This window comes from Strix uralensis, chromosome 4 (genome assembly GCF_047716275.1).
Source record: "Strix uralensis isolate ZFMK-TIS-50842 chromosome 4, bStrUra1, whole genome shotgun sequence".
Taxonomy (NCBI): Eukaryota; Metazoa; Chordata; class Aves; order Strigiformes; family Strigidae; genus Strix; species Strix uralensis.
The window spans coordinates 122632599-122646062 of NC_133975.1; the positions used below are offsets into that span (position 1 = coordinate 122632599).

At 41.9% G+C, this 13464-nt stretch overlaps 1 long non-coding RNA gene across 1 annotated transcript in view; it reads left to right on the top strand.

Moving 5' to 3' along the window:
- LOC141942293 (uncharacterized) overlaps positions 1–9489 on the top strand; it is a 54002-nt gene extending 44513 nt beyond the window's left edge. Inside the window, exon 3 of the long non-coding RNA XR_012628594.1 lies at positions 9037–9489. This is a non-coding gene — a long non-coding RNA (uncharacterized LOC141942293). The remainder of the gene's footprint in view (positions 1–9036) is intronic.
- The last annotated feature ends 3975 nt before the right edge of the window (positions 9490–13464 follow it).

Consider the following 13464-nt stretch of genomic DNA (forward strand, 5'->3'; position numbering starts at 1 on the left):
TCCCTTAGAAAGATGGTGAAATCCCCTCACTCAACACATTTAAAAATAGACTAAACAAACCCCAGTGATCCAGACTCTCATCCCTTCACTCACATGGGCCATAACTCACTCCAGCAGTCATCCTTCTGAAGCCTGGGAACACTGGTGGAACGAGAGGGTCTGAGCTGAATACAAGGCAGAAATCTGGTCCTGGGTACTGTAAACAGCAATCCTGCATTGTGGCAGATATGGATTGGATGATTTATCAGCTCTTTTCATGACCAGAGCACTGCCTGGGCACATCGCCTTGGTATATGCCTTCCTGCATAGGCATAAATTCTAGCCCTATATTACAGGGCTTTGCAAGATCCGGACCTGGAAGGCTGCATGCAGCAAAATAGAGGAGCACTCTGTCTCAATTCCATTCAACCTCAACAGAGCTCCAATAAATGTATACACTAACTTTCCTCCTTCTTACAGAGTTCTGAGTGATGACATTATCTTTATGATCTTCAAGAGGAAGTAACCATTTGCTGATAAACATCTTCTCTCCAAATGTACTTAGTAAAAAGACGCATTCTTTTGTATACATTTAATTACAGGAGAACAGATTTTGTCCAAATAATTAGGTAATTTAAACCGTGCAGTCTTTCCAAAAGAACTATATTTAACCTTCATTTGAATTTAATTTACACATCACAGTGCCCCTTAAGCAGTTCTGTAAGTCAAAACACTGATCAAATGTTTTTTAAATGTCAAATGTTGCTTAATTGTGGATAACACCGAATTTGTTTTTAGAGATAACTGCTTTTGATCTGCTGCTATTTTTCGTCTTTTCCATTGTCATGTTCCTCTTCATCAGAGGTTTCCTTCAACTGTTTAATTCATACAACACCAGAGTTTCAAGACAACTGAAGAATTCAAAGAGGATATATGGGGGAACCCTTCAAAAGTTTCACAGAGTATTAAGCAGGATACAGATTAGTGTCTTGCCACTACAGACCCCAGCAGTTGGAAGGGAAAAAAAAAAAAAAAGAGTTTTTAAATTCAAGTATTATTAAAGGATTATAAAATTTTTGCATGAATTAAGAGGAGTGCTGTGAAGAATAATCTTACAGCACTAATATAAACCTGCATAGTTTTATTGGCTTTAGTGCACCGTGCATCTATTCTGATTTACACAACTCAGGATCTGGCTCTGTATATCTAAATGTATCTTACACTACAGGGACATAGATCATTTTTCTCCTGACTTGCTCTTTCTTATTGTCTTGGACCTGTAAATTATATATATTAGGTTCACAAGCAGTGCAGTAAAAGTAAACAGCAAGAGATGGAGTCTCACAGTTTGAATGAATTATATCGCAAACTACAGTAGGTCTGACCTACATTAAACTAGTTCAGTAGAACAAGCTTTGCATGAAGTGCTTGTATTTCAAGGTTGTCTCTAAGGTTGATTCTTAGTAAAAAAATAAAAGGGATGATTCCAAATGATCACCAGAGTGTTATCGGTCTCTTTGGAACAAAAGCTAAAGTAGCTCCACAGCTCAGCCATAAAAACAGTAGAGCAGGAAGACTTTCCTGTAGCAGCATCTCCCACTGGGTGATAGCAGTTGAATGTACTTACGATGATTATGATTAATTTCATTAGTGCTCGATTCACTTTAATACTTTTCTCCCTCTATCTCTGAATGCAGATAATTTTTCCCTGCAAGTAAATCCAGGGTGACAGTTTAATAGGCTCAGACATGCTTAGATCCAAAATGAGACTGTAATATTAATATACTATTGACCAGTTATGGATTAAGCAAACTGAGGGCACACTTAAGTAAATGACTTCAGAGGGACAAGTTAATGTGTTAAGTGGTTCACAGGCAATGATTAAAAATATTTTTCATTTACTTGGAAATTAATAGGTTTCTTTAATTAATCTAATAAAGTCAGCCCATAGTATATTACAAATTTGGTGCATGCTTTAAAGGAAGATGCCGAGTTGCTCAATCTGGAAATCCCTGTGTTCCTTATCAAAGAATGGAAACACTCATATATAAATCCAGACTTTCAGATGGCCAGAGTTTCCAACAGGCCATCTTCTTTTCCAGAAATATGGTTACAGATATTCATTGCATGAAGGGAATTATGAACCTGGATGTTAAAAAATCAACAGCATCAACAATCCTATATATGAATTTAGGATTCATTCAAGTATCATTGGGGATCAAGTATCTAGTCAAATGAGCAGTTTTTTCTTCCATCAGTCCTGCATCTTTCGAATCTAATTGAACAACCAATTAAAACAAATTGACTGCAACAAAATTTTTGCAACAGCAGCCTATATGCCAAAAAGTGTTAAAGCGTTGCAAAAGGAAAAGAGGCAGTGAAATGATGAAATCATCTAAAAACTTTGCATGAGTTTGATTTACCCAGAAGATGCTTGGATAGTGTGGTTATCTGAAATATATTAATAGCCCACCAATGACAACTTTATGCTGGAGAGATTAATTCAAAAGATAGTGCCTCATTAATAGTCTTATGGTGGTTTGTATTGCAAAGGCGTTGAGACACTCCATCTGTTGAACATTGTACATGTGTCAGAATGGGATCATCCTGGCCCCCAGACTTGTATAAACTCAGAAAATTGCTCTGTATATGTTTGTACCTGGACAGTTATCGGGGAGTCATACAGAACTCACTAAATGCTCAGAGATACTCTGAATTTGCAGTAGATGATGGAGAGGCCAAAGTTCATGGTCTTTCCCTGAATTCTTCATGGCATCTTCACTTCACCCAGCCCAACTGCAGTTCCTCTGGTGAAAAGTTGCACTATTTCCAGAGTAAAGGTAGGTCTATTCCACTTGACTTCATCACATCCCGCTCTGGTGATTACCTTTTCTTTAGCAAATCAAAACAGAAACCTTTGTTATCTTTTGACCCCTTTTCCCAGCATCCTATCGTGTGATCGTTCCCACTTTCATGATGTTGTCTGATCTGAGAAGGCTGCCATTGTACAACTCTGAAAATCAGAAGCTCTTTGATTTAACCACTTCAAGGTGCAAAGAAACTATGAAACAGGGACCAAAGGTTCCACCTTTTTTTCCCCTTGCCCTAATTACCACAAGATAGGATCCTTTCTCTCTGGTTTTCCCAGGGGCTTTCACATGCACGTAGCCAAGCAGGAGATGCTTCTCTGGCATGTCTTACCTATTCCTCAGTGAACCACATGAACTAGGGAAAATGGCTATCTTCCCCTGACTTGGTGGGGAAAAATCATTATAAAAAATGTCAGACCAGCACATTTCTACTTCACTGGCAGAAGCTGCCATGTACTCAGTGACCTGGCAGCCATGAGGAGTGTCTGACGGAGTGATGCACAAGTGTGTACAGTACACATTAGCTGTAGGAGGGAAAGAAGAGGAGGAGGAACGGATGTTTGAATTAGGACTCCATGTTAAAAGCTCTCGCAGAACCAAGCTCTAGCTATTGTTTACATTCAGCCCTCTTGCCCCAGGAACATTTGCATTGGAAAGCTTTCAAAGTTTATCTTCCAAGTTATTTTGAAAAAGAAAAAAATAATGCTACCAGAGTTGAGAAAAACTTTTTGGACTCATTCCATTTACCATGTATGTGGATGCGTGTGTGCATGTTTGCATGGCAGGCAGGGAAGGAGGACAGGGAAGTACTTTCAACTTGCAGACAGATTCTCCAGTGGGTAGAAAAGGCGTTTGAAATCCATGGAATCAGGTTGGGTTACAGCTGCTGAGGATCTGGCCCAGGCAGCTGTAATGTTGTGCAGAGTGTGTTTTGGAGAAACCTGAACATAACTGTACAAAAGGAAAAGCTGAAAGAGGTGTTTGGGAGCTGGACCTGTTTCTTTCATGTGTGAAGGACAGCTGTGCAGCTGCAAGGAGCAATGCCTGCAAACTCATCGGATATGTGCATTTTCTCTCTCTTCCGTGGCTTGGATCACAACAATTAACTTCTCTGAATGTTTGTGGTGAGTTTAATCTGAGGTGTGTCAGCTCCTTTGCATTTGCAGCTGAGGGTGGCAAATAAAATGGCTAAGTATTGCTGTAGGCAATTTTGTCACCAAGCCTGGAATGAGGCAGCCTTCGAGAGGCCTTGAAAAGCCAGTCTTCTGAAGTAGACCACAGGTAGACAGGGCTTGCTGCAGGCAGGCCACATGTGTCTTCCCTTTTGGAAAAAGAAACAAATGAAAAAAAAAAAAAGAGAGAATCACAGTATCTTGTTTCCTTCATGTCTGAAATAAATTGAAACAGGGCAGCTTTGCATTCCTGTGTTTACAAACATGACTATGGTGAAAAGAGATTATTATTAGAATTATCTTCATGGTAGTGATTCTTCAAGTCTTTTACTTCAAATGATTTCCTCCTGGATGCATTAGGGCTGCAAGGCATCACTTGATTGCAAGAGGCATGAAAGTCCATAAATCAATGGCATGCAAAGACACATGAAGGGGAAGCAACTCTTATTCCAAGTTTTCTGGAATGGAGAAGATTCTGGATTAAAGTCCTAACAACATCTGTGGGTCTTCAAGGGACCAGCAGAAAAATGTTAATGTGAAAATTGTGTTAAATACCATCTGTCATTCCTTGTCATCCACCTCTTTTGAAAGCCATGGTGGTATAATGAAGTGGGAGAGAAGGTGAGATTTCAGGTTTTGTTTATAGCTCTGCTACTAACCTACACATGGACTTCATCAAATCTCTTGGCCTAAAATCATCTTTCCATAAAATTGGTATCTCTGTAAGACAGAGCTCTCCCTTTTTAGTATGACATTTATCTAGCATAATTTCTATATAACTATTCTTAGATACATCACATTTCTCAGAATAAGTATTCTTCATTAAAGATACCACAACAGTTGTCACTGTTTTATAAATTAAGTATGCAGACAGTGAAAGCTGCAAATTCAGTGTAATTTACTTCGGGTGATGATTTGGCCTTAGCTGTAAACCCCATACCCTTTTTTCCAATTTGGTCAAAAGAAAAGACATTGCCTGTCCAGCACCATCTGACATGGGAAGTGACTCGGTTCTTCACCAGCTCAGGAATCCAAGCTTTGTTAATGCCTGGGATTTGATTATGCTCACATGGCTAGTTTCTGAGAGGAGCTGGTAAACTTCGTTTTGCTTCAGTTATTAGTTTTTAAGGCTATGAAAGGTCAGGATAAACCATCCATAAATGCAGCAGCGATTAAAACCTCACTTAGTTTATTGCATAGTACGTAATTGGTCATCCTATGTCACATAATAAAATCTGATGGAGATAACTGCCTGGCATTTCCTTTCATTTAAAGGAAGAGGCATGCACTACTCATACTGTTACCTACATGCACATCAGTCATGCACATCAGTGTGTTTCTGGTTAGATATAGATGTGTATTAAAACAGGAGATATCTGAATCTGAATGCTGTAGTGGTCTGTCACTCTGCTATTGCTAACTTTGTCTTACAAGTTCTCACAAGGATGAAATAAAAAAGCAAATGTAATAATAGTCTCTCTGATGATGGCTTATCATCTGATGAGCCTTAAAAGATGGCTGATGGCATTGCCTTTGTGGCTTACAGGTTCTCCTATTTGCGAGCAAAGTTGAGAAATGTCATCCAAGCATTTAGAGCTCCCATTTTCCTAAGAGCTCAGCTTTCAATTACTGCCAAAAAGTAGGAGCCAATTTTCCAAAGTGCTCCATATACTGAGTGCTTCTGACATAACGTTGGCTTGAAAATGTGGCTATGATAATTGTGTTAGGAGCTATGCTGAATGGGTTTAGAAAAGCTGGGTGTGCCCAGAGCACCCAGAGCTGTTAAAAGTCTGCCACTGTGATACTCCTGTGCCATACCCTCCATAGTATGTGTCGTTACTGTAGGATTCATTGCCTCTCTATGCCCCGTGTGCTTCCATTAAAAACTGGCACTGTAGTTGCTATCCAAATGCCCTCTGGTATTGCCTGCCTTCTCCCAGGTGAACCGGAATCCTGCTTCCCTAAACCTTGCATTGTTATGTGGATTATCACAGCCATAATCTCTCTCTTCTCTTTGTGTCTTTAGCAAGAAAGTCTGCAAATGCAGAATCTAAACAGTGCAGCAAGAAATCTGCCTCTTCTGTTCCCCAGACTCCTGATTTAGTCTGCCACTCTGCCAAAGCTAGTTACCTGCATGGCAGCTGATAAATAAAGAACAGGCTCCTGTTCTCTCTGCACTGTAAGTACCCTGTAGCTGTTAATGTATCCCTTACTACTGAGGCCCCTCTCTTTTAGTAAAAGTTCTCTGAAATAGTCAGCTACTAATGTGGCTGTTACTGAGTGCTCACCTTTTAAAAGTTCATTCCCACTGCTTGCTTTGAAGTCACCACTTCTGCTGCCAAAAAACACAGGACAGGGTACACTAGGGAAAGGAAGTCAAAAGGGAAGCTTTCAGCATTTCCAAAGGGATTTCAGCCAGCAGACAAACTGCTCTCCTTGCTGGGGGTTTTAGCAGAAAAGAAAATGTCAAGCCTTCTCTTATGATGTTAGTAAGTGGCTGGTGACTTGCAGTTTTGTGGCTAAGGTCTAGTTTGGTTTGCTTTAAGCAGTATCCTCCACACAATGTGCCAGCTTTTATTCAGTCTTCCCATGGAGATGTCTGCCTAGAGCCCCCTTTCATCCCTCTTCACAAGTGCGTACCATGTCTGATGTTCTGTGTGGTCTGGAAGGAGATCTTTTCTAGATTCTTACTCAAACCCAGTAGATCTCTACTTAAGCAGCTCAGAACCTGAGATACCCTAAAAAAGTCTAAATGTTCTTGCAAAGTCTTTTATAGGTTAGTTCTGCTATACTCCAGAATAGGAGTACTGCCAGGTTAGTTCTGCTGTACTCCAGAGTGGGAATACTGCCATCTTGGCCAAGAGGAGAGTGTCTACCTCCCACCTATGCTTGGTTGGATTTACAAAAATATGGTCTTCTCAGTTCAAAAATCCCCTGCCCTGCAGGCCTTAGTTCAGCTAAACATGCTCAAAACACACCTACCACTCTGCTACAGAGAGCTGACTTTCAAAACCACCTTTTGCATAATATGCTGATGCTAGGAAACTTTGTAGCCAGGTAGGAACCAGTTACGGGGCTACCTGAAGAGCAACCAAAAGAAAGTGCAACTCTGGGCAAGTGAGTAAGGCTGTCATATGGGAGAGGAAAGACTTCTGCCTTGTCCCTATTCTCTAGAAAATTTAGGGAGCAGAAGCTAGAGAATCAGCTCCCCGTCTTCTAACTGGTTGTCCTAGACCTAGTTGCTGGGGTTGGGTTTCCTCTGGCTTGTCTTCCTGTGCCATGGCTTAACCACGAGGCAGGCAATAGTGTGAAATATCCGTGCTGCTTTCTGCACCCCTAAATGCATGACTTGGGCATGTAAGCAGGAGGAGGATTTAAGGATTTAAGTCACAGAGACCTCCAAACCTCATCTCTGGGCTAGGTCCTTCTGCTTGGGAGAAATGCAATGCCTTTCACACTCCTCAGCTGGGCTTGCTTATGTGTTCCTGTGAATCCCATTTCTCAGTGCATAATGTGTAACACAGTGTAGAGATGTAAATTAATTTTTTCTGCTCCATTCCTGAGCTGGATACCTGAATTCTACATTGTATCATGAAGCCCCAATTCCTTCCTTAGGTTTAACCCAGTGTTACTCTTTCATACTCTTTGCCATCAATACCTCTTGACAAGTGCTGAGGTGAACAGCAGCCATTCACAGAGCACTGGTGTAGCTGCTACAACAACTGTTATAAAAAAGTAGTTCAGGTGAGCAGCCGATGGCAAAGAACAGCAGAGCATCTTTGAACTACAGCTGGAGCCTGAAGGAAAGACAGACCTGGAATGGAAACAAAACCTGCAGTGGTGAAAGCACCACAGAAATAGAACCTGCAAGATCTAATTAAGGCTTAGGGGCCACTGAGAGATTTGCAGGGACAATGGGCATCTGGGGACAGAGTGTGTCAAAAAAAGGAGATCAAGAAAATCGTCAATCATCAGGAAGGGGCCGTGGCACGTTAGATCACGTGCAACTGTAGGATTTAATTCCCTCCATCACAAAAAAATATGAGGAAAAAAGATGAGAGAGTGTAATATTTTGGCAGCACCTGCTGTCTTCTGAAGAGGCAAATGTTGCCAAAATGTCAGCCTCTTATCCTCTCTCCTTTTGTTTTTCTGATGGATTGAATTAAATCTGGGTCTTAACACAGGGTGCCTGTGCCAGGGCTCTCTGTTGACCTTGTCATGCAGCTTGGGTTTGCAATAGCATTTTTCACCAAACTTCTTATTGCATAACCTGGCAAATGTCTTTTTCTTCTACAACTGAACTAAATGACACATGTGAACAACATTTCTGAAGTGCAGAGTTGAGGGACATGAGCAAGAGAGACAGGCAGAATGTACGTGGGAATAAACAATGTTTTTTTACTGCAGAGGTTCCCTGACATCATGTGGTGGTGGGCCCAGGATCTGCGTTCAGTGGGAGTGTGCGTGAACCCCTTCATTTGTGGTTGTGGCTTTAGGTGACTCCCCAAGGGCCACACAGGGATCCTGGTCAGGGCTGATGCCCGACAGAGGTTCTTCAGACGCCCTGAGCTGAGCTCATTCTTCTGTGCTTGCTTCCCAGGCTTGAAATGGATGCTGAAAACACAAGGGCTACTTTTTCAAACTAATGACATTGCTGAAAGTTGGAGTTAGAAATTTCTCAAATCCATGTCTATAAACATTTCATCTCATGTTGCATTTATATGATGTACAGCAGCAGAAATCCTTTTTGTTTCTCCTGTGAATGGGGAGTACTCAGCTGGAGTAGGTGAGCAGTCTATGGAGCAATACTGAACATAAACCACTCCTTTCTGTTGAGCTGGGTTAAGCCCCCAGCATGACCTTTTATGCAATTCACAAATTTCCTGAAGTTTGGATTTGCCTTGAAAGAATCTGGGGGGTGGGGGGTGGGGAAACATGTCACTGTGATTTTTTAAAAAATAAATAATTATTTTCTGTTGTTCTGCAAAGAATAAGAAATTCCTTGTCCTTTTTAGGTAAAAAAGAAATCCCACAGACTTAATCTGAGGCACTGCGGTATCGTTTGAAACAGTGGACTCTGGAGCAGACGTAATATTTGCACTAGGCTGTGAAATAAATAGGCATTTGAAACTGTGTTAGGATGTGAATTTCCATAGTGCCTTGAGGGATGTAATTTTTGCATTATGTGAACAGTTTGGATGAGAAGACCACGCAGTGAAGCTGAACAGCTGTATCCTGCCCACACATTGTGAAGCGAGGGAGAGGCCGGGAGCCCGAGGGAATCCTTATAAGACACTGTGTCCCTGAAGTTTTTCAACAAAGAAGTTGTGCAAAGATGTGCTGTCTAGAAACGGAGCTGGTGGGACTATCCCCCGCCCCCACACCGTACAATGTAGCATAAACATCAGCTTCTGTCTACATGCATTTGTTTGTTTATTTTGACATAAAATACCGCCTGTTGCTTTGAAGTCCTGGGAGTGATGGATTTTGTGCCTATTATATATCCAGCTCGTGTTTTATTGCTAAGAGTGTAATGCCAGGCCAGGAGACAGTAACAGGTTGATGAAGCTGCACAGTGGCACCAGATCCCTGTCATCCCTCCTTAGGTGAGCTAAGGAGCTGGTGGGGAACCCGTTCCCTGAGCCCCCCCTCCATCAAACTGACTTCTACAGACTTTTCCACTTGGTTGAGTGTGTAGGAAATCTCATGAACAGGGAAGCAAACTTTTACAATCCTGGCACCTCTTAGGGCTTGGGATAGGTTTGTCACTGTGCGTCTGGCAGCTGAGTTGGGTTTAAGACTCATAGCACACTCCCTCTGAGTTTAATTGTTTAATTGGAGGATCATTTTTTAACAAGGTGATAGATAAGCTTCCTGCCGTTCGCAAAGGCTACTTCTCTGCAAAAGAAACCACAGCAACAGCAACAACAAAAGACAAGATTCTCTGAATTATTTAGAGTTGCCAAAGGTGTTGAGATAGGAGCTAATTAAAAAAAGCTATCTGCAATGCAATGCTATAAAAGAATAATAAAATTCAAATCTCATTTGTTCCACTTCACGTTCTTCGTATGCATAAACCTCTATAAAAAGCAGCATTTGTGTTCATATTGTATGCTGAAAAGATATCACACAACCACTAATTCAATTGACTTTTTTAACTGTTCATTGTACCATATATTTCCATTTACTAGATTTTTTTAAGTCCTTTTAAATGTATCATGTATAGAACAGGATAAAATAAGATAGAGCCGTTTACTTCCATAATGAGATTGGCAGTAGGAACTGACAGAGCATTGAGCTGTCAATTTGAAGCACAAACCATACTTGCAGGATTTAAAATACTATTTGAAGCTTTTATACCAGCCAGTGATTGTATTTATACTGTGCTAGTTATGTGGATTTGTGTTGCAAAGGAAAGCATGATGGAGTATTATCTCATCTGAACCAACAATTTAGAGATCACTCATCTGTTATGATTTGAAATGAGATATATTATAACACCAACAATGCCCACAACCAATTGTTAAATAATAACATTTTTCAGCTTTAGTGACAAAACTGAGGCTTTCTTTTAATTTTCAGTAGGAGGTGCTCAAGGATGATTTTAACATGCCAGGACGCCTATCTAATGCAAAGGAGAGTTCTGGGTTCCTTATTTACTGTTGGTTTTTTGGTGGGGGGTGGTTCAGTTTTGTTTTTTTCTGCTTATAGCCACAAGGCAACCTTTTCTTCTGACTGTTGTTCCACATGACAAATTCACAATGAAATCAATAGGAATGATTGGTTTTTAGATCCATGGCAGGATTGGCTCCAAGCATACAAATGAAGCTGGAGAACAAAGTCACCTGAGATTTCTTGCAGGAGTGAGACACAAACACATAAGGCTCAGAAGTGGCCTCACTGTCTCTTTGCTCTTTCTGTGTTGCCCCAAGGCAAAAGGAGGAAAAGCTTAGAGGAGACCAGCAGTACCTGCAGCTCAGGGCCAGGCCCAGGTTTTGCAGGCCGGGGCATTCCAGCACTGAACAAAAGCTTTTCAAAGAAACCCTTTGTCACTCTTGGAAAAAGAGGAGGCTTTATAGTAAATGCAGTGATTTGATGGGGGCGGGGGGGGGGGGGAACAGCAAAACATCTTTTGTGGTGAAAATAAAAGTGATTCTTTTTGTTTGTATATTTACTTTTTTCCACTTAAAAACCAGGGCAAATTTCCCAGCTGCTACTTTTTTGAAAAGCCTTTTTCTTTTCCTTCAAAACAGGGACAGGTTTAGAAAACAACCAGCCAACCCAAAAAGTAAATTTGAAAGACGTTTGCACTCTGTTTAAGCCTGAGGTGAACAACATAAGTTTGGTGTGGAAATAAAAATACCCAGTGGGTCTCTGCAGTTCCAGGGGAGGTGCTGGAGCCCAGGGGAGGGAAGACCTTGCATCCTATCTACCCATCTCTGCAGCGGGTAGCGTCTGAGGCAGCTTCCTACACAACTGCCTTTTGAAGCACTTAACTTGCTCAGTGCTCCCTGCGAGGAGCCGCAGGTTGCAGCCAGACCACCCACCAGCGCTATCGCACTTGGTTATCATGCGGCTGCTTGAAAGAGCTGTGAGAAGAGCCAGCCCAGCTGCTCTCCAGTCCCCCGCAGCTGGCCTGTTGGAGAGGTCAATGGGGAGAAGGAATCGCATGGTCTGCATGGGACAATGATAGCAGTTGGCCCAGGGCAGCTCAGGCTCTGCTTGGCAGGAACTTGTCAGAAAACAGCCCAGAGCTGGGTGGGGGAGGAGAGGAGACTCCTGTACGCTGCAAGAGGAGAGCTGAGGTGTGATGAGGTGCATCTGTAGCAAAGCACAGCTGTTGCATACGAGGGAAGGTGACCTCTCTGATCCTCACCACACCGGGGTCCGGACGGTCCTGCAGAGCAGACCTCGCTGCTTCAGGGAAGCTGTTGGACCTGGTCATAAAACAACATCCTGTCTCCAGACAAACTCTGCCTGCTTCTGTTGGAGAATTAGTTGGCAAATCTGTCTCTGTCTCTCTCTCCTTTCTCTTAAGGACTTTGGGAATGACCTTACACTTTGCTGTCTGCCTGGTAGAACAGGTCTCTGCATCTATTACTGAATCTGAATTATAGTAAACTTAATCTAGGTGATCCTAATAGCCTTTTCTGGCCCTAGAACCTATGAAATGTATTAGCCTCTGCTAGATGAAATAATACTTTCTGGACTAATATCATAATGATTATTTCTTTAAATATGTTAATATCTAAAACTGGCCATCTCTGACACTTTTATTCCATTTTGTCTTTCCCAGAATAAAAGAGTATATATTCAATCTACACAGAAATCCTACCGTTAGGAATTTTATCTCTCCCCCTTTCCCCTCCTCCCTCCTGGGACTCACCAGCTCAGCTGGCCATGATTTTTGATAGCTGTTTGATTCTATTAGCTAGCACTGCAGGCCTTCAAATCTTCATGTGCATAAACTTGCTTCTCAGCCAGTTACTTAGCTTCTCATGGTTATTTCTGGGAGTAGGTGAATTGTTTCTTTCCAAAGCTGCAGCTGTTGGCCAAAGCATATTGCATTAAATTTACTTAGCACAAAGCCATTATTACTGTCCTTGGCAAGGCTCTTTCCTTCTAAATCAATTGTATTTGTCTTGTACAGTGAAACCATGAGGAATGAGCAAGCACATTTGCAATTTCCACCACCAGTGAAACCACCACAAGGTAAACACATATGAGTGTATACAAACACACACACACGCACACCCCACTACACAACAAAACAAAGGAAGCTGGTCCTGAGTTGAATATAAAATCACACTCAAACCAGTTTTAATTTCACTAATTCTGTCCCCTTGCTGATTGGGATTTGCCAGTCTCCGGCAGGCCCGGACACAGATGATCTGAAGCCACAGGAAAGGCTGAGCTCATGTTTTTACAGGCCAGCAAGAAGCTGGAAATAAGGACAATCTTGTCTCAAAATCTGTTTTTGTCGTGCTTCCAGCTTAGTTTTAGCAATCTTTAGAGAGCTGAATGACAGCCCTGGAATAAATATTCCACAGTTTGGGGTGTTTTTTTGATCTTCCCACTGTTGTAAGTGATGCGTTTTGGCATCCCATCTGAAACTATTCAGAGGACAACCATCAATTCTTGAGGTTTTGAAATCTGTTTTCTTTCCACACTAGAGCAAAGCAAAAGAAAATAGAAGCGAGGGCTATGAATATGTCTGAATGACCTGAAGGGATCAGGTGAAGGGAAGGAAAGTGGGTGTGAGGGAAGAGTACCTGGAGTCTGGGTCCATGTCCTTCCCCGCCAAGAGCAGGTGGGCCCCACATTTGGTCCTGGAGGAACGACCCTCACCTTGGGCATGCTGGTATCTGGCCTGCTGACAAGCCTCCGGTCCCCTTTGGACTTGACGACTTACTGAGGAATGCTTTGGTGATAGCATTTCACCA